Here is a 27,840-nt window from a genome sequence, read left to right as displayed (position 1 = left end):
TGTTCTTAAAATGTTGCTATATATTGAAAAGCTCACTCATACAATCATGTCCCATTGGGAACTCACTGAATTCGCCTAGAAATTTTCATTCCATTCGTGAAAATTTTACGATATCCCGAACAGTCCCCTTATTACTACTGCGGCCTATTGGGAACTAAGTGAATTCACAAAGTTACTGAGATTCGGCTCAATAAATTTTCATACATCTTTAAAAGTACATATATTACAAGAGCCTGCTACTGGGAGGTAACTGAATTCACAAAGAAACAGTGTTTCAGTTCGTTAAAACGTTGATCTATCTTGAATAACAAGCTTGTTACTTGCGATTCCTATTGGGAACCTCTGAATTCACCATGATACTTAGATTCCGTTCCTTAAAATGTTGATATATCTTGAAAAGCACACTCATACAAGCATGTCCCATTGGGAACTCACTGAATTCGCCTAGAAATTTTGATTCCATTCGTGAAAATTTTTCTATATCCCGAACAGTCCACTTATTATTACTGAGCCTTATTGGGAAGAAACTGAATTCACCAAGTATCTGAGATTCGGCTCAACAAATTTTGATAAATCTTTAAAAATATACATATTACAAGAGCCTGCTACTGGGAACTCACTGAATTCAAAAAGAAACAGTGTTTCAGTTCGTTAAAACGTTGCGCTGTCTTGAATAACAAGCTTATTACATGCAAATCCTATTGGGAACATACTGAATTCACCATGATACTTAGATTTCGTTCCTTAAACTATTGCTATATATTGAAAAGCACACTCATACAAGCATGTCCCATTGGGAACTCACTGAATTCGCCTAGAAATTTTGATTCCATTCGGGAAAATTTTTCTATATCCCGAACAGTCCACTTATTACTACTGCGGCCTATTGGTAACTAAGTGAATTCACCAAGTTCCTGACATTCGGCTCACGAAATTTTGATAAATCTTTAAAAGTACACATATTACAAGAGCCTGCTACTGGGACCTAACTGAATTCACAAAGAAACAGTCTTTCCGTTGGTTCAAACGTTGCTCTATCTTTAATAACAAGCTTATTACATGCGAATCCTATTGGGAACCTATTGAATTCACCATGATACTGAGATTTCTTTCCTTAAAATTTGCTATATATTGAAAAGCACACCGATACAAGCATGTCCCATTGGGAACTAACTGATTTCGCCTGGAATTTTTGATTCCATTCGTGAAAATTTTTCTATATCCCGAACAGTCCACTTATTACTACTGAGCCCTATTTGGAAGAAACTGAATTCACCAAGTGTCTGAGATTCGGCTCAACAAATTTTGATATATCTTTAAAAGTATACATATTAAAAGAGCCTGCTTCTGGGAACTAATTGAATTCACAAAGAAACAGTGCTTCAGTTCGTTAAAACGTTGCTCTATCTTGAATAACAAGCTTATTACATGCGAATCCTATTGGGAACCTTCTGAATGCACCATGTTACTTAGATTCCGTTCCTAAAATGTTGCTATATATTGAAAAGCACACTCATACAAGCATGTCCCTTTGGGAACTCACTGAATTCTCCTAGAAATTTTGATTCCATTCGTGAAATTTTTTCTATATCCCAAACAGTCCACTTATTACTACTGCGGCCTATTGGGACTAATCGAATTAACAAAGTTACTGAGATTCGGCTCCCCAAATTTTGATAAATCTTTAAAAGTACACATACTACAAGAGCTGGCTAGTGGGAGCTATCTGAATTCATAAAAAAAGTGTTTTAGTTCGTTAAAACCTTGCTCTATCTTGAATAACAAACTTATTACATGCGAATCCTCTTGGGAACCTACTGAATTCACCATGATACTTAGATTCCGTTCCTTCAAATGTTACTATATACAGAAATGCACACTCATAGAAGCATGTCCCATTGGTTACTCTCTGAAAACGTCTAGAAATTTTGACTCCATTCGTGCAAATTTTTCTATATCCCGAACAGTCCACTTATGACTACTGCGGCCTATTTGGAACTAACCGAATTCACCAAGTTACTGAGATACGGCACACCAAATTTTGATAAATCTTTAAAAGTACACATATCACAAGAGCCTGCTACTGGGAACTCACTGAATTCACAAATAAGCAGTTTTTCAGTTCTTTAAAACCTTGCTCTATCTTGAACAACAAACTTATTACATGCGAATCCTATTGGGAACCTACTGAATTCACCATGATACTTAGATTGTGTTCCTAAAATATTGCTATATATTGAAATGCACACTCATAGAAGCATGTCCCATTGGGAACTCTCTGTAATCGTCTGGAAATTTTACTCCATTCGTGAAAATTTTTCTATATCCGGAACAGACCACTTATTACTTCTGTGGCCTATTGGGAACTAACCGAATTCAACAAGTTACTGAGATTCGGCACACCAAATTTTGATAAATCTTTAAAAGGACACATATTACAAAAGCCTGCTACTGGGAAATAACTGAATTCACAAAGAAACAGGGTTTCAGTTCGTTAAAACGTTGCTCTATCTTGAATAACAACCTTATTACATGGGAGTCCTATTGGGAACCTATTGAATTCACCATGATACTTAGATTCCGTTCCTTAAAATGTTACTATATATTGAAAAGCACACTCATACAAGCATGTCCCATTGGGAACTCACTGAATTCGACTAGAAATTTTGATTCCATTTGTGAAAATTTTACTATATTCCGAACAGTCCACTTATTACTACTGAGCTCTATTGGGAAGAAACTGAATTCACCAAGTATCTGAGATTCGGATCAACATATTTTGATAAATCTTCAATAGTATACATATTACAAGATCCTGCTACTGGGAACTAACTGAATTCACAAAGAAACAGTGTTTCAGTTCGTTAAAACGTGGCTCTATCTTGAATGTCAAGCTTATTACATGCGACTCCTATTGGGAACCTACTGAATTCACAATGATACTTAGATTCCGTTCCTTAAAATGTTGCTGATACGGAAAAGCACACTCATACAAGCATGTCCCATTGCGAACTCACTGAATTCGCCTAGAAATTTTAAATCCATTCCTGAAAATTTTTCTATACCCCGAACAGTCCCCAAATTACTACTGCGGCCTATTTGGAACTAACCGAATTCACCATGTTACTCAGACTCGGCTCACCAAATTTTGATAAATCTTTAAAAGTACACATATTACAAGAGCCTGCTACTAGCAACTAACTGAATTCAAAAAGAAACAGTGTTTCAGTTCCATAAAACGTTGCTCTATCTTGAATAACAAGCTTATTACATTAGAATCCTATTGGGAACCTACTGAATTCACCATGATACTTAGATTCTGTTCCTAAAATGTTGCTATATATTGAAAAGCTCATTCATACAATCATGTCCCATTGGGAACTCAGTGAATTCGCCTAGAAATTTTGATGCCATTCGTGAAAATTTTTCTATATCCCGAACACTCCACTTATTACTACTGCGGCCTATAGGGAACTAACCGAATTCACCAATTTACTGAGATTCGGCTGACCAAATTTTGATAAATCTTTAAAAGTACACATATTACAAGAGCCTGCTACTGGGAACTCACTGAATTCACAAAGAAACCGTGTTTCAGTTCGTTTAAACGTTGCTCTATCTTGAATAACAAGCTTGTTACTTGCGATTCCTATTGGGATCCTCTGAATTCACCATGATACTTAGATTCCGTTCCTTTAAATGTTGCTATATATTGAAAAGCACACTCATACAAGCATGTCCCATTGGGAAATCACTGAATTCGCCTAGAAATTTTGATTCCATTCGTGAAAATTTTTCTATACCCCGAAAAGTCCACTTATTATTACTGAGCCCTAATGGGAAGAAACACAATTCACCAAGTATCTGAGATTCGGCTCAACAAATTTTGATAAATCTTTAAAAATATACATATTACAAGAGCCTGCTACTGGGAACTAACTGAATTCACAAAGAAACAGTGTTTTAGTTCGTTAAAACGTTGCTCTGCCTTGAATAACAAGCTTGTTACATACAAATCCTATTGGGAACCTACTGAATTCACAATGATACTTAGATTCCGTTCGTTAAACTGTTGCTATATATTGAAAAGCACACTCATACAAGCATGTCTCATTGGGAACTCACTGAATTCGCCTAGAAATTTTGATTCCATTCAGGAAAATTTTTTATATCCCGAACTGTCCACTTATTACTACTGCGGCCTATTGGTAACGAAGTGAATTCACCAAGTTCCTGACATTCGGCCCACCAAATTTTGATAAATCTTTAAAAGTACACATAATACAAGAGCCTGCTACTGGGAACTAACTGAATTCACAAAGAAACAGTGTTTCAGTTGGTTAAAACGTTGCTCTTTCTTGAATAACAAGCTTATTACCTGTGAATCCTATTGCGAACCTATTGAATTCATCATCATACTTAGATTTCGTTCCTTAAAATGTTGCTATATATTGAAAAGCACCCTCATACAAGCATGTCCCATTGGGAACTCACTGAATTCGACTAGAAATTTTGATTCCATTCGTGAAAATTTTACTATATCCCGAACAGTCCACTTATACTGAGCCCTATTGGGAAGAAACTGAATTCACCAAGTATCTGAGATTCGGATCAACAAATTTTGATAAATCTTCAAAAGTATACATATTACAAGAGCCTGCTACTGGGAACTAACTGAATTCACAAAGAAACAGTGGTTCAGTTCGTTATAACGTGGCTCTATCTTGAATAACAAGCTTATTACATGCGAATCCTATTGGGAACATACTGAATTCACCATGATACTTAGATTCCGTTCCTTAAACTGTTGCTATATATTGAAAAGCACACTCATACAAGCATGCCCCATTGGGAACTCATTGAATTCGCCTAGAAATTTTGATTCCATTCCTGAAAATTTTTCTATATCCCGAACAGTCCACTTATCACTACTGCGGCCTATTGGGAACTAACCGAATTCACCAAGTTACTGATATTCGGCTCACCAAATTTTGATAAATCTTTAAAAGCACACAATTACAAGAGCCTGCTACTGGGAACTAACTGAATTCACAAAGACAGTGTTTCAGTTCCATAAAACGTTGCTCTATCTTGAATAACAAGCTCATTACATACGAATCCTATAGGGAACCTACTGAATTCACCATAATACTTAGAATCCGTTCCTTAAAATGTTGCTATATATTGAAAAGCACACTCATACAAGCATGTCACATTGGGAACTCACTGAATTCGCCTAGAAATATTGATTCCATTCCTGAAAATTTTTCTATATCCCGTACAGTCCACATATTACTACTGAGCCCTATTTGGATGATACTGAATTCACCAATGTCTGAGATTCAGCCCAACAAATTTTGATAAATCTTTAAAAGTATACATATTACAAGAGCCTGCTACTGGGAACTAACTGAATTCACAAAGAAACAGTGCTTCAGTTCGTTAAAACGTTGCTCTATTTTGAATAACAAGCTTATAACCTGCGAATCCTTTTGGGAACCTACTGAATTCAATGATACTTAGAATCCGTTCCTTAAAATGTTGCTATGTATTGAAAAGCACACTCATATAAGCATTTCCCATTGGGAACTCACTGAATTCGCCTAGAAATTTTGATTCCATTCCTGAAAATTTTTCTATATCCCGAACACTCCACTTATTACTACTGCGGCCTATTAGTAACTAAGTGAATTCACGAAGTTCCTGACATTCGGCTCACCAAATTTTGATAAATCTTTAAAAGTACACATATTACAAGAGCCTGCTACTGGGAACTTACTGAATTCACAAAGAAACAGTGTTTCAGTTCGTTAAAACGTTGCTGTATCTTGAATAACGAGCTTATTACATGTGAATCCTATTGGGAACCTACTGAATTCACCATGACACTTAGATTCTGTTCCTTAAAATGTTGCTGTATATTGAAAAGCACACTCATACAAGCATGTCCCATTGGGAACTCCCTGTATTCGCCTAGAAATTTTGATTCCATTACTGAAAATTTTTCTCTATCCCGTCAGGCCACTTATTACTACTGCGGCCTATTGGGAACTAACCGAATTCACCAAGTTACAGAGATTCGGCTCACCAAATTTTGATAAATCTTTAAAAGCACACAATTACAAGAGCCTGCTACTGGGAACTAACTGAATTCACAAAGAAACAGTGTTTCAGTTCGTTAAAACTTTGCACTATCTTGAATAACATGCTTAATACTTGCGATTCCTATTGGGATCTATTGAATTCACAATTATACTTAGATTCCGTTCCTAAAATGTTGCTATATTTTGAAAAGCACACTCATACAAGCATGTCCCATTGGGAATTCACTGATTTCGCCTAGAAATTTTGATTAAATTCGTGAAAATTTTTCTGTATCCCGAAGAGTCTACTTATTACTACTGCGGCCTATTTGGAACTAAGTGAATTTTCCAAATTCCTGAGATTCGGCTCACCAAATTTTGATAAATCTTTAAAAGTACACATATTACAAGAGGCTGCTACTGGGAACTAACTGAATTCACAAAGGAACAGTGTTTCAGATCGTTAAAACGTTGCTCTATCTTAAATAACAAGCTTATTACATGCGAATCCTATTGGGAACCTATTGAATTCACCATGATAGTTAGATTCCGTTCCTTAAAATGTTGCTATATATTTAAAAGCACACTCATACAAGCATGTCCCATTGGTAACTCCCTGAATTCGCCTAGAAAAAATGATTCCATTCCTGAAAATTTTTTTATATCCCGAACAGTCCACTTATTACTGCTGAGGCCTATTGGGAACTAACGAATTCACCAAGTTACTGAGAATCGGCTCACCAATTGTGATAAATCTTTAAAAGCACACAATTACAATAGCCTGCTACTGGGAACTAACTGAATTCACAAAGAAACAGTGTTTCAATTCATTTAAACGTTGCTCTGTCTTGAATAACAAGCTTATTACATCCGAATCCTATTGGGAACATACTGAATTCACCATGATACTTAGATTCTGTTCCTTAAAATGTTGCTAAATATTGAAAAGCACGCTCATACAAGAATGTCCAATTGGGACCTGACTAAATTCGCCTAGAAATTTTGATTCCATTCATGAAAATTTTTCTATATCCCGAACACTCCACTTATTAATACTGTGGCCTATTGGGAACTAACTGAAATTACCAAGTTAGTGAGATTCGGCTCACCAAATTTTGATAAATCTTTTAAAATACACATATTACAAGAGCCTGCTACTGGGAACTAACTGAATTCACAAAGAAACAGTATTTCAGTTCATTAGAACGTTGCTCTATCTTGAAAAACCTGCTTATTACATGCAAATCCAATTGGGAACCTACTAAATTCACAAGGATACTTTGATTCCGTTCCTTAAAATGTTGCTATATATTGAAAAGCACACTCATACAAGCATGCCCCATGGGAACTCACTGAATTTGCCTAGAAATTTTCATTCCATTCGTGAAAATTTTTCTATACCCCCAACACTCCACGTATAACTACTGAGGCCTATTTGGAACTAACTGAATTCACCAAGTTACTGAGATTCCGCTCATCAAATTTTGATAAATCTTTAAAAGTACACATATTACAAGAGCCTGCTACTGGGAACTCACTGAATTCACAAAGAAACAGTGTTTGAGTTCGTTAAAACTTTGCTCTATCTTGAACAACATGCTTATTACATGCGAATCCTATTGGGAACCTACTGAATTCACCATGATACTTAGATTCCGTTCCTTAAGATATTGCTATATATTGAAATGCACAGTCATACAAGCACATCATATTGGGAAATCACTGAATTCGCCTAGTACTTTTGATTCCATTCGTGAAAATTTTTCTATATCCCGAACAGTCCACTTATTACTACTGCGGCCTATTGGGAACTAACGGAATTCACCAAGTTACTGAGATACGGCTTACCAAATTTTGGTAAATCTTTAAATGTACATATATTACAAGAGCCTGCTACTGGGAACTCACTGAATTCACAAAGAAACGGTGTTTCAGTTGGTTAAAACGTTGCTCTATCTTGAACAACATGCTTATTACATGCGAATCCTATTGGGACACTACTGAATTCACCATGATACTTAGATTGTGTTCCTAAAATTTTGCTACATATTGAAATGCACACTCATAGAAGCATGTCCCATTGGGAACTCTCTGAAATCGTCTAGAAATTTTGACTCCATTCGTGAAAATTTTTCTATATCCGGAACAGACCACTTATTACTTCTGTGGCCTATTGGGAACAAACCGAATTCAACAAGTTCCTGAGATTCGGCACACCAAATTTTGATAAATCTTTAAAAGTACACATATTACAAGAGCCTGCTACTGGGAACTCACTGAATTCACAAAGAAACAGGGTTTCAATTTGTTAAAACGTTGCTCTATCTTGAATAACAAGCTTATTACATGCGAATACTATTGGGAACCTACTGAATGCACCATGTTACTTCGATTCCGTTCCTTCCAATGTTACTATATACGGAAAAGCACACTCATAGAAGCATGTCCCATTGTGAACTCTCTGAAAACGTCTAGAAATTTTGACTCCTTTCGTGTAAATTTTTCTATATCCCGAACAGTCCACTTATGACTACTGCGGCCTATTTGGAACTAACGGAATTCACCAAGTTACTGAGATTCGGCACACCAAATTTTGATAACTCTTTAAAAGTACACATATTACAAGAGCCTGCTACTGGGAACTCACTGAATTCACAAAGAAACAGGGTTTCAGGTCGTTAAAACGCTGCTCTATCTTGAATAACAAGAGTATTACATGCGAATCCTATTGGTAACCTACTGAATTCACCATGATACTTAGATTCCGTTCCTTAAAATGTTGCTATATATTGAAAAGCACACTCATACAAGCATGTCCCATTGGGAACTCACTGAATTCGCCTAGAAATTTTGATTCCATTCGTGAAAATTCTTCTGTATCCCGAAGAGCCCACTTATTACTACTGCTGCCTATTGGTAACTAAGTGAATTCAGCAAGTTCCTGAGATTCGGCTCACCAAATTTTGATAAATCTTTAAAAGTACACATATTACAAGAGCCTGCACCTTGGAACTAACTTAATTCACGAAGAAACAGTGTTTCAGTTCGTTAAATGGTTGCCCTATCTTGCATAACAAGCTTATTACATGTGAATCCTATTGGGAACCTATACATTCACCATGATACTTAGACTCCGTTCCTTAAAAAGTTGCTATATATTGAAAAGCACACTCATACAAGCATGTCCCATTAGGAACTCCCTGAATTCGCCAAGAAATTACGATTCCATTCGTGAAAATTTTTCTATCCCGAACAGTCCACTTATTACTACTGAGTCCTATTGGGAACTAACCGAATTCACCAAGTTACAGAGATTCGGCTCACCAAATTTTGATAAATCTTTAAAAGCACACAATTACAAGAGCCTGCTACTGGGAACTAACTGAATTCACAAAGAAACAGTGTTTCAGTTCGTTAAAACTTTGCACTATCTTGAATAACATGCTTAATACTTGCGATTCCTATTGGGATCTATTGAATTCACAATTATACTTAGATTCCGTTCCTAAAATGTTGCTATATTTTGAAAAGCACACTCATACAAGCATGTCCCATTGGGAATTCACTGATTTCGCCTAGAAATTTTGATTAAATTCGTGAAAATTTTTCTGTATCCCGAAGAGTCTACTTATTACTACTGCGGCCTATTTGGAACTAAGTGAATTTTCCAAATTCCTGAGATTCGGCTCACCAAATTTTGATAAATCTTTAAAAGTACACATATTACAAGAGGCTGCTACTGGGAACTAACTGAATTCACAAAGGAACAGTGTTTCAGATCGTTAAAACGTTGCTCTATCTTAAATAACAAGCTTATTACATGCGAATCCTATTGGGAACCTATTGAATTCACCATGATAGTTAGATTCCGTTCCTTAAAATGTTGCTATATATTTAAAAGCACACTCATACAAGCATGTCCCATTGGTAACTCCCTGAATTCGCCTAGAAAAAATGATTCCATTCCTGAAAATTTTTTTATATCCCGAACAGTCCACTTATTACTGCTGAGGCCTATTGGGAACTAACGAATTCACCAAGTTACTGAGAATCGGCTCACCAATTGTGATAAATCTTTAAAAGCACACAATTACAATAGCCTGCTACTGGGAACTAACTGAATTCACAAAGAAACAGTGTTTCAATTCATTTAAACGTTGCTCTGTCTTGAATAACAAGCTTATTACATCCGAATCCTATTGGGAACATACTGAATTCACCATGATACTTAGATTCTGTTCCTTAAAATGTTGCTAAATATTGAAAAGCACGCTCATACAAGAATGTCCAATTGGGACCTGACTAAATTCGCCTAGAAATTTTGATTCCATTCATGAAAATTTTTCTATATCCCGAACACTCCACTTATTAATACTGTGGCCTATTGGGAACTAACTGAAATTACCAAGTTAGTGAGATTCGGCTCACCAAATTTTGATAAATCTTTTAAAATACACATATTACAAGAGCCTGCTACTGGGAACTAACTGAATTCACAAAGAAACAGTATTTCAGTTCATTAGAACGTTGCTCTATCTTGAAAAACCTGCTTATTACATGCAAATCCAATTGGGAACCTACTAAATTCACAAGGATACTTTGATTCCGTTCCTTAAAATGTTGCTATATATTGAAAAGCACACTCATACAAGCATGCCCCATGGGAACTCACTGAATTTGCCTAGAAATTTTCATTCCATTCGTGAAAATTTTTCTATACCCCCAACACTCCACTTATAACTACTGAAGCCTATTTGGAACTAACTGAATTCACCAAGTTACTGAGATTCCGCTCATCAAATTTTGATAAATCTTTAAAAGTACACATATTACAAGAGCCTGCTACTGGGAACTCACTGAATTCACAAAGAAACGGTGTTTAAGTTCGTTATAACGTTGCTCTATCTTGAACAACATGCTATTACATGTGAATCCTATTGGGAACCTACTGAATTCACCATGATACTAGATTCCGTTCTTTAAAATGTTGCTATATATTGAAATCCACACTCATAGAAGCATGTCCCATGGGGAACTCTCTGAAATCGTCTAGAAATTTTGACTCCATTCGTGAAAATTTTTCTATATCCGGAACAGACCACTTATTACTTCTGTGGCCTATTGGGAACTAACCGAATTCAACAAGTTACTGAGATTCGGCACACCAAATTTTGATAAATCTATAAAAGTACACCTATTACAAGAGCCTGCTACTGGGAACTCACTGAATTCATAAAGAAACAGGGTTTCAGTTCGTTAAAACGTTGCTCTATCTTGAATAACAAGCTTATTACATGCGAATCCTATTGGGAACCTAATGAATTCACCATGATACTTAGATTCTGTTCCTAAAATGTTGCTATATAATGAAAAGCTCACTCATACAATAATGTCCCATTGGGAACTCACTGAATGCGCCTAGAAATTTTGATTCCATTCGTGAAAATTTTTCTATATCCCGAACACTCCACTTATTACTACTGCGGCCTATTTGGAAATAACCGAATTCACCAATTTACTGAGATTCGGCTCATCAAATTTTGATAAATCTTTAAAAGTACACATATCACAAGAGCCTGCTACTGGGAACTCACTGAATACACCAAGAAACAGTTTTTCAGTTCTTTAAAACCTTGCTCTATCTTGAACAACAAGCTTATTACATGCGATTCCTATTTGGAACCTACTGATTTCACCATGATCCTTAGATTCTGTTCCTAAAGTGTTGCTATATATTGAAAAGCTCACTCATACAATCATGTCCCATTGGGAACTCACTGAATTCGCCTAGAAATTTTGATTCCATTCGTGAAAATTTATCTATATCACGAACACTCCACTTATTACTACTGCGGCCTATTGGGAAGTAACCGAATTCACCAATTTACTGAGATTAAGCTCACCAAATTTTGATAAATCTTTAAAAGTACACATATCACAAGAGCCTGCTACTAGGAACCTACTGAATTCACAAAGAAACAGTGTTTCAGTTCGTTAAAACGTTGCTCTATCTTGAACAACATGCTTATTACATGCGAATCCTATTGAGAACCTACTGAATTCACCATGATACTTAGATTGTGTTCCAAAATTGTTGCTATATATTGAAATGCACACTCATAGAAGCATGTCCCATTGGGAACTCTCTGAAATCGTCTAGAAATTTTGACTCCATTTATAAAAATTTTTCTATATCCGGAACAGACCACTTATTACTTCTGTGGCCTATTGGGAACTAACCGAATTCAACAAGTTCCTGAAATTCGGCACACCAAATTTGGATAAATCTTTAAAAGTACACATATTACAAGAGCCTGCTACTGGTAACTCACTGAATTCACAAAGAAACAGTGTTTCAGTTCGTTAAAACGTTGCTTATCTTGAATAACAAGGTTATTACATGCGAATCCTATTGGGAACCTACTGAATTCACCATGATACTTAGATTCCGTTCCTTCCAATGTTACTATATACGGAAAAGCACACTCATACAAGCATGTCCCATTGGGAACTCACTGAATTCGCCTAGAAATTTTGATTCCATTCGTGAAAACTTTTCTATATCCCGAACACTCCACTTATTACTACTGCGGCCTATAGGGAAATAACCGTATTCACCAATTTACTGAGTTTCGGCTCACCAAATTTTGATAAATCTTTAAAAGTACACATATCACAAGAGCCTGCTACTGGAACTCACTGAATTCACAAAGAAACAGTGTTTCAGTTCGTTAAAACCTTGCTGTATCTTGAACAACAAGCTTATTACATGCGAATCCTATTGGGAACCTACTGAATTCACAATAATACATAGATTCTGTTCTTAAAATGTTGCTATATATTGAAAAGCTCACTCATACAATCATGTCCCATTGGGAACTCACTGAATTCGCCTAGAAATTTTCATTCCATTCGTGAAAATTTTACGATATCCCGAACAGTCCCCTTATTACTACTGCGGCCTATTGGGAACTAAGTGAATTCACAAAGTTACTGAGATTCGGCTCAATAAATTTTCATACATCTTTAAAAGTACATATATTACAAGAGCCTGCTACTGGGAGGTAACTGAATTCACAAAGAAACAGTGTTTCAGTTCGTTAAAACGTTGATCTATCTTGAATAACAAGCTTGTTACTTGCGATTCCTATTGGGAACCTCTGAATTCACCATGATACTTAGATTCCGTTCCTTAAAATGTTGATATATCTTGAAAAGCACACTCATACAAGCATGTCCCATTGGGAACTCACTGAATTCGCCTAGAAATTTTGATTCCATTCGTGAAAATTTTTCTATATCCCGAACAGTCCACTTATTATTACTGAGCCTTATTGGGAAGAAACTGAATTCACCAAGTATCTGAGATTCGGCTCAACAAATTTTGATAAATCTTTAAAAATATACATATTACAAGAGCCTGCTACTGGGAACTCACTGAATTCAAAAAGAAACAGTGTTTCAGTTCGTTAAAACGTTGCGCTGTCTTGAATAACAAGCTTATTACATGCAAATCCTATTGGGAACATACTGAATTCACCATGATACTTAGATTTCGTTCCTTAAACTATTGCTATATATTGAAAAGCACACTCATACAAGCATGTCCCATTGGGAACTCACTGAATTCGCCTAGAAATTTTGATTCCATTCGGGAAAATTTTTCTATATCCCGAACAGTCCACTTATTACTACTGCGGCCTATTGGTAACTAAGTGAATTCACCAAGTTCCTGACATTCGGCTCACGAAATTTTGATAAATCTTTAAAAGTACACATATTACAAGAGCCTGCTACTGGGACCTAACTGAATTCACAAAGAAACAGTCTTTCCGTTGGTTCAAACGTTGCTCTATCTTTAATAACAAGCTTATTACATGCGAATCCTATTGGGAACCTATTGAATTCACCATGATACTGAGATTTCTTTCCTTAAAATTTGCTATATATTGAAAAGCACACCGATACAAGCATGTCCCATTGGGAACTAACTGATTTCGCCTGGAATTTTTGATTCCATTCGTGAAAATTTTTCTATATCCCGAACAGTCCACTTATTACTACTGAGCCCTATTTGGAAGAAACTGAATTCACCAAGTGTCTGAGATTCGGCTCAACAAATTTTGATATATCTTTAAAAGTATACATATTAAAAGAGCCTGCTTCTGGGAACTAATTGAATTCACAAAGAAACAGTGCTTCAGTTCGTTAAAACGTTGCTCTATCTTGAATAACAAGCTTATTACATGCGAATCCTATTGGGAACCTTCTGAATGCACCATGTTACTTAGATTCCGTTCCTAAAATGTTGCTATATATTGAAAAGCACACTCATACAAGCATGTCCCTTTGGGAACTCACTGAATTCTCCTAGAAATTTTGATTCCATTCGTGAAATTTTTTCTATATCCCAAACAGTCCACTTATTACTACTGCGGCCTATTGGGACTAATCGAATTAACAAAGTTACTGAGATTCGGCTCCCCAAATTTTGATAAATCTTTAAAAGTACACATACTACAAGAGCTGGCTAGTGGGAGCTATCTGAATTCATAAAAAAAGTGTTTTAGTTCGTTAAAACCTTGCTCTATCTTGAATAACAAACTTATTACATGCGAATCCTCTTGGGAACCTACTGAATTCACCATGATACTTAGATTCCGTTCCTTCAAATGTTACTATATACAGAAATGCACACTCATAGAAGCATGTCCCATTGGTTACTCTCTGAAAACGTCTAGAAATTTTGACTCCATTCGTGCAAATTTTTCTATATCCCGAACAGTCCACTTATGACTACTGCGGCCTATTTGGAACTAACCGAATTCACCAAGTTACTGAGATACGGCACACCAAATTTTGATAAATCTTTAAAAGTACACATATCACAAGAGCCTGCTACTGGGAACTCACTGAATTCACAAATAAGCAGTTTTTCAGTTCTTTAAAACCTTGCTCTATCTTGAACAACAAACTTATTACATGCGAATCCTATTGGGAACCTACTGAATTCACCATGATACTTAGATTGTGTTCCTAAAATATTGCTATATATTGAAATGCACACTCATAGAAGCATGTCCCATTGGGAACTCTCTGTAATCGTCTGGAAATTTTACTCCATTCGTGAAAATTTTTCTATATCCGGAACAGACCACTTATTACTTCTGTGGCCTATTGGGAACTAACCGAATTCAACAAGTTACTGAGATTCGGCACACCAAATTTTGATAAATCTTTAAAAGGACACATATTACAAAAGCCTGCTACTGGGAAATAACTGAATTCACAAAGAAACAGGGTTTCAGTTCGTTAAAACGTTGCTCTATCTTGAATAACAACCTTATTACATGGGAGTCCTATTGGGAACCTATTGAATTCACCATGATACTTAGATTCCGTTCCTTAAAATGTTACTATATATTGAAAAGCACACTCATACAAGCATGTCCCATTGGGAACTCACTGAATTCGACTAGAAATTTTGATTCCATTTGTGAAAATTTTACTATATTCCGAACAGTCCACTTATTACTACTGAGCTCTATTGGGAAGAAACTGAATTCACCAAGTATCTGAGATTCGGATCAACATATTTTGATAAATCTTCAATAGTATACATATTACAAGATCCTGCTACTGGGAACTAACTGAATTCACAAAGAAACAGTGTTTCAGTTCGTTAAAACGTGGCTCTATCTTGAATGTCAAGCTTATTACATGCGACTCCTATTGGGAACCTACTGAATTCACAATGATACTTAGATTCCGTTCCTTAAAATGTTGCTGATACGGAAAAGCACACTCATACAAGCATGTCCCATTGCGAACTCACTGAATTCGCCTAGAAATTTTAAATCCATTCCTGAAAATTTTTCTATACCCCGAACAGTCCCCAAATTACTACTGCGGCCTATTTGGAACTAACCGAATTCACCATGTTACTCAGACTCGGCTCACCAAATTTTGATAAATCTTTAAAAGTACACATATTACAAGAGCCTGCTACTAGCAACTAACTGAATTCAAAAAGAAACAGTGTTTCAGTTCCATAAAACGTTGCTCTATCTTGAATAACAAGCTTATTACATTAGAATCCTATTGGGAACCTACTGAATTCACCATGATACTTAGATTCTGTTCCTAAAATGTTGCTATATATTGAAAAGCTCATTCATACAATCATGTCCCATTGGGAACTCAGTGAATTCGCCTAGAAATTTTGATGCCATTCGTGAAAATTTTTCTATATCCCGAACACTCCACTTATTACTACTGCGGCCTATAGGGAACTAACCGAATTCACCAATTTACTGAGATTCGGCTGACCAAATTTTGATAAATCTTTAAAAGTACACATATTACAAGAGCCTGCTACTGGGAACTCACTGAATTCACAAAGAAACCGTGTTTCAGTTCGTTTAAACGTTGCTCTATCTTGAATAACAAGCTTGTTACTTGCGATTCCTATTGGGATCCTCTGAATTCACCATGATACTTAGATTCCGTTCCTTTAAATGTTGCTATATATTGAAAAGCACACTCATACAAGCATGTCCCATTGGGAAATCACTGAATTCGCCTAGAAATTTTGATTCCATTCGTGAAAATTTTTCTATACCCCGAAAAGTCCACTTATTATTACTGAGCCCTAATGGGAAGAAACACAATTCACCAAGTATCTGAGATTCGGCTCAACAAATTTTGATAAATCTTTAAAAATATACATATTACAAGAGCCTGCTACTGGGAACTAACTGAATTCACAAAGAAACAGTGTTTTAGTTCGTTAAAACGTTGCTCTGCCTTGAATAACAAGCTTGTTACATACAAATCCTATTGGGAACCTACTGAATTCACAATGATACTTAGATTCCGTTCGTTAAACTGTTGCTATATATTGAAAAGCACACTCATACAAGCATGTCTCATTGGGAACTCACTGAATTCGCCTAGAAATTTTGATTCCATTCAGGAAAATTTTTTATATCCCGAACTGTCCACTTATTACTACTGCGGCCTATTGGTAACGAAGTGAATTCACCAAGTTCCTGACATTCGGCCCACCAAATTTTGATAAATCTTTAAAAGTACACATAATACAAGAGCCTGCTACTGGGAACTAACTGAATTCACAAAGAAACAGTGTTTCAGTTGGTTAAAACGTTGCTCTTTCTTGAATAACAAGCTTATTACCTGTGAATCCTATTGCGAACCTATTGAATTCATCATCATACTTAGATTTCGTTCCTTAAAATGTTGCTATATATTGAAAAGCACCCTCATACAAGCATGTCCCATTGGGAACTCACTGAATTCGACTAGAAATTTTGATTCCATTCGTGAAAATTTTACTATATCCCGAACAGTCCACTTATACTGAGCCCTATTGGGAAGAAACTGAATTCACCAAGTATCTGAGATTCGGATCAACAAATTTTGATAAATCTTCAAAAGTATACATATTACAAGAGCCTGCTACTGGGAACTAACTGAATTCACAAAGAAACAGTGGTTCAGTTCGTTATAACGTGGCTCTATCTTGAATAACAAGCTTATTACATGCGAATCCTATTGGGAACATACTGAATTCACCATGATACTTAGATTCCGTTCCTTAAACTGTTGCTATATATTGAAAAGCACACTCATACAAGCATGCCCCATTGGGAACTCATTGAATTCGCCTAGAAATTTTGATTCCATTCCTGAAAATTTTTCTATATCCCGAACAGTCCACTTATCACTACTGCGGCCTATTGGGAACTAACCGAATTCACCAAGTTACTGATATTCGGCTCACCAAATTTTGATAAATCTTTAAAAGCACACAATTACAAGAGCCTGCTACTGGGAACTAACTGAATTCACAAAGACAGTGTTTCAGTTCCATAAAACGTTGCTCTATCTTGAATAACAAGCTCATTACATACGAATCCTATAGGGAACCTACTGAATTCACCATAATACTTAGAATCCGTTCCTTAAAATGTTGCTATATATTGAAAAGCACACTCATACAAGCATGTCACATTGGGAACTCACTGAATTCGCCTAGAAATATTGATTCCATTCCTGAAAATTTTTCTATATCCCGTACAGTCCACATATTACTACTGAGCCCTATTTGGATGATACTGAATTCACCAATGTCTGAGATTCAGCCCAACAAATTTTGATAAATCTTTAAAAGTATACATATTACAAGAGCCTGCTACTGGGAACTAACTGAATTCACAAAGAAACAGTGCTTCAGTTCGTTAAAACGTTGCTCTATTTTGAATAACAAGCTTATAACCTGCGAATCCTTTTGGGAACCTACTGAATTCAATGATACTTAGAATCCGTTCCTTAAAATGTTGCTATGTATTGAAAAGCACACTCATATAAGCATTTCCCATTGGGAACTCACTGAATTCGCCTAGAAATTTTGATTCCATTCCTGAAAATTTTTCTATATCCCGAACACTCCACTTATTACTACTGCGGCCTATTAGTAACTAAGTGAATTCACGAAGTTCCTGACATTCGGCTCACCAAATTTTGATAAATCTTTAAAAGTACACATATTACAAGAGCCTGCTACTGGGAACTTACTGAATTCACAAAGAAACAGTGTTTCAGTTCGTTAAAACGTTGCTGTATCTTGAATAACGAGCTTATTACATGTGAATCCTATTGGGAACCTACTGAATTCACCATGACACTTAGATTCTGTTCCTTAAAATGTTGCTGTATATTGAAAAGCACACTCATACAAGCATGTCCCATTGGGAACTCCCTGTATTCGCCTAGAAATTTTGATTCCATTACTGAAAATTTTTCTCTATCCCGTCAGGCCACTTATTACTACTGCGGCCTATTGGGAACTAACCGAATTCACCAAGTTACTGAGATTCGGCTCACCAAATTTTGATAAATCTTTAAAAGCACACAATAACAAGAGCCTGCTTCTGGGAACTAACTGAATTCACAAAGAAACAGTGTTTCAGTTCTTAAAACGTTGCTCTATCTTGAATAACAAGCTTTTTACTTGCGAAACCTATTGGGAACCTACTGAATTCACCATGATACTTAGAATCCGTTCCTTAAAATGTTGCTATATATTGAAAAGCACACTCATAAAAGCATGTCCCATTGGGAACTCACTGAATTCGCCTAGAAATTTTGAATCCATTCAGGAAAATTTTTTATATCCCGAAATGTCCACTTATTACTACTGCGGCCTATTGGTAACTAAGTGAATTCAACAAGTTACTGAGATTCGGCACACCAAATTTTGATAACTCTTTAAAAGTACACATATTACAAGAGCCTGCTACTGGGAACTCACTGAATTCACAAAGAAACAGGGTTTCAATTTGTTAAAACGTTGCTCTATCTTGAATAACAAGCTTATTACATGCGAATACTATTGGGAACCTACTGAATGCACCATGTTACTTCGATTCCGTTCCTTCCAATGTTACTATATACGGAAAAGCACACTCATAGAAGCATGTCCCATTGTGAACTCTCTGAAAACGTCTAGAAATTTTGACTCCTTTCGTGTAAATTTTTCTATATCCCGAACAGTCCACTTATGACTACTGCGGCCTATTTGGAACTAACCGAATTCACCAAGTTACTGAGATTCGGCACACCAAATTTTGATAACTCTTTAAAAGTACACATATTACAAGAGCCTGCTACTGGGAACTCACTGAATTCACAAAGAAACAGGGTTTCAGGTCGTTAAAACGCTGCTCTATCTTGAATAACAAGAGTATTACATGCGAATCCTATTGGTAACCTACTGAATTCACCATGATCCTTAGATTCTGTTCCTAAAATGTTGCTATATATTGAAAAGCTCACTCATACAATCATGTCCCATTGGGAACTCACTGAATTCGCCTAGAAATTTTGATTCCATTGGTGAAAATTTTTCGATATCCCGAACACTCCACTTATTATGACTGCGGACTTTTGGGAACTAACCGAATTCACCAATTTACTGAGATTCGCCTGACGAAATTTTGATAAATCTTTAAAAGTACACATATTACAAGAGCCTGCTACTGGGAACTCACTGAATTCACAAAGAAACGGTGTTTAAGTTCGTTATAACGTTGCTCTATCTTGAACAACATGCTATTACATGTGAATCCTATTGGGAACCTACTGAATTCACCATGATACTAGATTCCGTTCTTTAAAATGTTGCTATATATTGAAATCCACACTCATAGAAGCATGTCCCATGGGGAACTCTCTGAAATCGTCTAGAAATTTTGACTCCATTCGTGAAAATTTTTCTATATCCGGAACAGACCACTTATTACTTCTGTGGCCTATTGGGAACTAACCGAATTCAATAAGTTACTGAGATTCGGCACACCAAATTTTGATAAATCTATAAAAGTACACCTATTACAAGAGCCTGCTACTGGGAACTCACTGAATTCATAAAGAAACAGGGTTTCAGTTCGTTAAAACGTTGCTCTATCTTGAATAACAAGCTTATTACATGCGAATCCTATTGGGAACCTAATGAATTCACCATGATACTTAGATTCTGTTCCTAAAATGTTGCTATATAATGAAAAGCTCACTCATACAATAATGTCCCATTGGGAACTCACTGAATGCGCCTAGAAATTTTGATTCCATTCGTGAAAATTTTTCTATATCCCGAACACTCCACTTATTACTACTGCGGCCTATTTGGAAATAACCGAATTCACCAATTTACTGAGATTCGGCTCATCAAATTTTGATAAATCTTTAAAAGTACACATATCACAAGAGCCTGCTACTGGGAACTCACTGAATACACCAAGAAACAGTTTTTCAGTTCTTTAAAACCTTGCTCTATCTTGAACAACAAGCTTATTACATGCGATTCCTATTTGGAACCTACTGATTTCACCATGATCCTTAGATTCTGTTCCTAAAGTGTTGCTATATATTGAAAAGCTCACTCATACAATCATGTCCCATTGGGAACTCACTGAATTCGCCTAGAAATTTTGATTCCATTCGTGAAAATTTATCTATATCACGAACACTCCACTTATTACTACTGCGGCCTATTGGGAAGTAACCGAATTCACCAATTTACTGAGATTAAGCTCACCAAATTTTGATAAATCTTTAAAAGTACACATATCACAAGAGCCTGCTACTAGGAACCTACTGAATTCACAAAGAAACAGTGTTTCAGTTCGTTAAAACGTTGCTCTATCTTGAACAACATGCTTATTACATGCGAATCCTATTGAGAACCTACTGAATTCACCATGATACTTAGATTGTGTTCCAAAATTGTTGCTATATATTGAAATGCACACTCATAGAAGCATGTCCCATTGGGAACTCTCTGAAATCGTCTAGAAATTTTGACTCCATTTATAAAAATTTTTCTATATCCGGAACAGACCACTTATTACTTCTGTGGCCTATTGGGAACTAACCGAATTCAACAAGTTCCTGAAATTCGGCACACCAAATTTGGATAAATCTTTAAAAGTACACATATTACAAGAGCCTGCTACTGGTAACTCACTGAATTCACAAAGAAACAGTGTTTCAGTTCGTTAAAACGTTGCTTATCTTGAATAACAAGGTTATTACATGCGAATCCTATTGGGAACCTACTGAATTCACCATGATACTTAGATTCCGTTCCTTCCAATGTTACTATATACGGAAAAGCACACTCATACAAGCATGTCCCATTGGGAACTCACTGAATTCGCCTAGAAATTTTGATTCCATTCGTGAAAACTTTTCTATATCCCGAACACTCCACTTATTACTACTGCGGCCTATAGGGAAATAACCGTATTCACCAATTTACTGAGTTTCGGCTCACCAAATTTTGATAAATCTTTAAAAGTACACATATCACAAGAGCCTGCTACTGGAACTCACTGAATTCACAAAGAAACAGTGTTTCAGTTCGTTAAAACCTTGCTGTATCTTGAACAACAAGCTTATTACATGCGAATCCTATTGGGAACCTACTGAATTCACAATAATACATAGATTCTGTTCTTAAAATGTTGCTATATATTGAAAAGCTCACTCATACAATCATGTCCCATTGGGAACTCACTGAATTCGCCTAGAAATTTTCATTCCATTCGTGAAAATTTTACGATATCCCGAACAGTCCCCTTATTACTACTGCGGCCTATTGGGAACTAAGTGAATTCACAAAGTTACTGAGATTCGGCTCAATAAATTTTCATACATCTTTAAAAGTACATATATTACAAGAGCCTGCTACTGGGAGGTAACTGAATTCACAAAGAAACAGTGTTTCAGTTCGTTAAAACGTTGATCTATCTTGAATAACAAGCTTGTTACTTGCGATTCCTATTGGGAACCTCTGAATTCACCATGATACTTAGATTCCGTTCCTTAAAATGTTGATATATCTTGAAAAGCACACTCATACAAGCATGTCCCATTGGGAACTCACTGAATTCGCCTAGAAATTTTGATTCCATTCGTGAAAATTTTTCTATATCCCGAACAGTCCACTTATTATTACTGAGCCTTATTGGGAAGAAACTGAATTCACCAAGTATCTGAGATTCGGCTCAACAAATTTTGATAAATCTTTAAAAATATACATATTACAAGAGCCTGCTACTGGGAACTCACTGAATTCAAAAAGAAACAGTGTTTCAGTTCGTTAAAACGTTGCGCTGTCTTGAATAACAAGCTTATTACATGCAAATCCTATTGGGAACATACTGAATTCACCATGATACTTAGATTTCGTTCCTTAAACTATTGCTATATATTGAAAAGCACACTCATACAAGCATGTCCCATTGGGAACTCACTGAATTCGCCTAGAAATTTTGATTCCATTCGGGAAAATTTTTCTATATCCCGAACAGTCCACTTATTACTACTGCGGCCTATTGGTAACTAAGTGAATTCACCAAGTTCCTGACATTCGGCTCACGAAATTTTGATAAATCTTTAAAAGTACACATATTACAAGAGCCTGCTACTGGGACCTAACTGAATTCACAAAGAAACAGTCTTTCCGTTGGTTCAAACGTTGCTCTATCTTTAATAACAAGCTTATTACATGCGAATCCTATTGGGAACCTATTGAATTCACCATGATACTGAGATTTCTTTCCTTAAAATTTGCTATATATTGAAAAGCACACCGATACAAGCATGTCCCATTGGGAACTAACTGATTTCGCCTGGAATTTTTGATTCCATTCGTGAAAATTTTTCTATATCCCGAACAGTCCACTTATTACTACTGAGCCCTATTTGGAAGAAACTGAATTCACCAAGTGTCTGAGATTCGGCTCAACAAATTTTGATATATCTTTAAAAGTATACATATTAAAAGAGCCTGCTTCTGGGAACTAATTGAATTCACAAAGAAACAGTGCTTCAGTTCGTTAAAACGTTGCTCTATCTTGAATAACAAGCTTATTACATGCGAATCCTATTGGGAACCTTCTGAATGCACCATGTTACTTAGATTCCGTTCCTAAAATGTTGCTATATATTGAAAAGCACACTCATACAAGCATGTCCCTTTGGGAACTCACTGAATTCTCCTAGAAATTTTGATTCCATTCGTGAAATTTTTTCTATATCCCAAACAGTCCACTTATTACTACTGCGGCCTATTGGGACTAATCGAATTAACAAAGTTACTGAGATTCGGCTCCCCAAATTTTGATAAATCTTTAAAAGTACACATACTACAAGAGCTGGCTAGTGGGAGCTATCTGAATTCATAAAAAAAGTGTTTTAGTTCGTTAAAACCTTGCTCTATCTTGAATAACAAACTTATTACATGCGAATCCTCTTGGGAACCTACTGAATTCACCATGATACTTAGATTCCGTTCCTTCAAATGTTACTATATACAGAAATGCACACTCATAGAAGCATGTCCCATTGGTTACTCTCTGAAAACGTCTAGAAATTTTGACTCCATTCGTGCAAATTTTTCTATATCCCGAACAGTCCACTTATGACTACTGCGGCCTATTTGGAACTAACCGAATTCACCAAGTTACTGAGATACGGCACACCAAATTTTGATAAATCTTTAAAAGTACATATATCACAAGAGCCTGCTACTGGGAACTCACTGAATTCACAAATAAGCAGTTTTTCAGTTCTTTAAAACCTTGCTCTATCTTGAACAACAAACTTATTACATGCGAATCCTATTGGGAACCTACTGAATTCACCATGATACTTAGATTGTGTTCCTAAAATATTGCTATATATTGAAATGCACACTCATAGAAGCATGTCCCATTGGGAACTCTCTGTAATCGTCTGGAAATTTTACTCCATTCGTGAAAATTTTTCTATATCCGGAACAGACCACTTATTACTTCTGTGGCCTATTGGGAACTAACCGAATTCAACAAGTTACTGAGATTCGGCACACCAAATTTTGATAAATCTTTAAAAGGACACATATTACAAAAGCCTGCTACTGGGAAATAACTGAATTCACAAAGAAACAGGGTTTCAGTTCGTTAAAACGTTGCTCTATCTTGAATAACAACCTTATTACATGGGAGTCCTATTGGGAACCTATTGAATTCACCATGATACTTAGATTCCGTTCCTTAAAATGTTACTATATATTGAAAAGCACACTCATACAAGCATGTCCCATTGGGAACTCACTGAATTCGACTAGAAATTTTGATTCCATTTGTGAAAATTTTACTATATCCCGAACAGTCCACTTATTACTACTGAGCTCTATTGGGAAGAAACTGAATTCACCAAGTATCTGAGATTCGGATCAACATATTTTGATAAATCTTCAATAGTATACATATTACAAGATCCTGCTACTGGGAACTAACTGAATTCACAAAGAAACAGTGTTTCAGTTCGTTAAAACGTGGCTCTATCTTGAATGTCAAGCTTATTACATGCGACTCCTATTGGGAACCTACTGAATTCACAATGATACTTAGATTCCGTTCCTTAAAATGTTGCTGATACGGAAAAGCACACTCATACAAGCATGTCCCATTGCGAACTCACTGAATTCGCCTAGAAATTTTAAATCCATTCCTGAAAATTTTTCTATACCCCGAACAGTCCCCAAATTACTACTGCGGCCTATTTGGAACTAACCGAATTCACCATGTTACTCAGACTCGGCTCACCAAATTTTGATAAATCTTTAAAAGTACACATATTACAAGAGCCTGCTACTAGCAACTAACTGAATTCAAAAAGAAACAGTGTTTCAGTTCCATAAAACGTTGCTCTATCTTGAATAACAAGCTTATTACATTAGAATCCTATTGGGAACCTACTGAATTCACCATGATACTTAGATTCTGTTCCTAAAATGTTGCTATATATTGAAAAGCTCATTCATACAATCATGTCCCATTGGGAACTCAGTGAATTCGCCTAGAAATTTTGATGCCATTCGTGAAAATTTTTCTATATCCCGAACACTCCACTTATTACTACTGCGGCCTATAGGGAACTAACCGAATTCACCAATTTACTGAGATTCGGCTGACCAAATTTTGATAAATCTTTAAAAGTACACATATTACAAGAGCCTGCTACTGGGAACTCACTGAATTCACAAAGAAACCGTGTTTCAGTTCGTTTAAACGTTGCTCTATCTTGAATAACAAGCTTGTTACTTGCGATTCCTATTGGGATCCTCTGAATTCACCATGATACTTAGATTCCGTTCCTTTAAATGTTGCTATATATTGAAAAGCACACTCATACAAGCATGTCCCATTGGGAAATCACTGAATTCGCCTAGAAATTTTGATTCCATTCGTGAAAATTTTTCTATACCCCGAAAAGTCCACTTATTATTACTGAGCCCTAATGGGAAGAAACACAATTCACCAAGTATCTGAGATTCGGCTCAACAAATTTTGATAAATCTTTAAAAATATACATATTACAAGAGCCTGCTACTGGGAACTAACTGAATTCACAAAGAAACAGTGTTTTAGTTCGTTAAAACGTTGCTCTGCCTTGAATAACAAGCTTGTTACATACAAATCCTATTGGGAACCTACTGAATTCACAATGATACTTAGATTCCGTTCGTTAAACTGTTGCTATATATTGAAAAGCACACTCATACAAGCATGTCTCATTGGGAACTCACTGAATTCGCCTAGAAATTTTGATTCCATTCAGGAAAATTTTTTATATCCCGAACTGTCCACTTATTACTACTGCGGCCTATTGGTAACGAAGTGAATTCACCAAGTTCCTGACATTCGGCCCACCAAATTTTGATAAATCTTTAAAAGTACACATATTACAAGAGCCTGCTACTGGGAACTAACTGAATTCACAAAGAAACAGTGTTTCAGTTGGTTAAAACGTTGCTCTTTCTTGAATAACAAGCTTATTACCTGTGAATCCTATTGCGAACCTATTGAATTCATCATCATACTTAGATTTCGTTCCTTAAAATGTTGCTATATATTGAAAAGCACCCTCATACAAGCATGTCCCATTGGGAACTCACTGAATTCGACTAGAAATTTTGATTCCATTCGTGAAAATTTTACTATATCCCGAACAGTCCACTTATACTGAGCCCTATTGGGAAGAAACTGAATTCACCAAGTATCTGAGATTCGGATCAACAAATTTTGATAAATCTTCAAAAGTATACATATTACAAGAGCCTGCTACTGGGAACTAACTGAATTCACAAAGAAACAGTGGTTCAGTTCGTTATAACGTGGCTCTATCTTGAATAACAAGCTTATTACATGCGAATCCTATTGGGAACATACTGAATTCACCATGATACTTAGATTCCGTTCCTTAAACTGTTGCTATATATTGAAAAGCACACTCATACAAGCATGCCCCATTGGGAACTCATTGAATTCGCCTAGAAATTTTGATTCCATTCCTGAAAATTTTTCTATATCCCGAACAGTCCACTTATCACTACTGCGGCCTATTGGGAACTAACCGAATTCACCAAGTTACTGATATTCGGCTCACCAAATTTTGATAAATCTTTAAAAGCACACAATTACAAGAGCCTGCTACTGGGAACTAACTGAATTCACAAAGACAGTGTTTCAGTTCCATAAAACGTTGCTCTATCTTGAATAACAAGCTCATTACATACGAATCCTATAGGGAACCTACTGAATTCACCATAATACTTAGAATCCGTTCCTTAAAATGTTGCTATATATTGAAAAGCACACTCATACAAGCATGTCACATTGGGAACTCACTGAATTCGCCTAGAAATATTGATTCCATTCCTGAAAATTTTTCTATATCCCGTACAGTCCACATATTACTACTGAGCCCTATTTGGATGATACTGAATTCACCAATGTCTGAGATTCAGCCCAACAAATTTTGATAAATCTTTAAAAGTATACATATTACAAGAGCCTGCTACTGGGAACTAACTGAATTCACAAAGAAACAGTGCTTCAGTTCGTTAAAACGTTGCTCTATTTTGAATAACAAGCTTATAACCTGCGAATCCTTTTGGGAACCTACTGAATTCAATGATACTTAGAATCCGTTCCTTAAAATGTTGCTATGTATTGAAAAGCACACTCATATAAGCATTTCCCATTGGGAACTCACTGAATTCGCCTAGAAATTTTGATTCCATTCCTGAAAATTTTTCTATATCCCGAACACTCCACTTATTACTACTGCGGCCTATTAGTAACTAAGTGAATTCACGAAGTTCCTGACATTCGGCTCACCAAAT

The sequence above is a fragment of the Rattus norvegicus genome, chromosome 6, assembly GCF_021556685.1.
Source record: "Rattus norvegicus strain SHRSP/BbbUtx chromosome 6, alternate assembly SHRSP_T2T, whole genome shotgun sequence".
Taxonomy (NCBI): domain Eukaryota; kingdom Metazoa; phylum Chordata; class Mammalia; order Rodentia; family Muridae; genus Rattus; species Rattus norvegicus.
Note: the sequence above shows the minus strand (reverse complement) of the source record.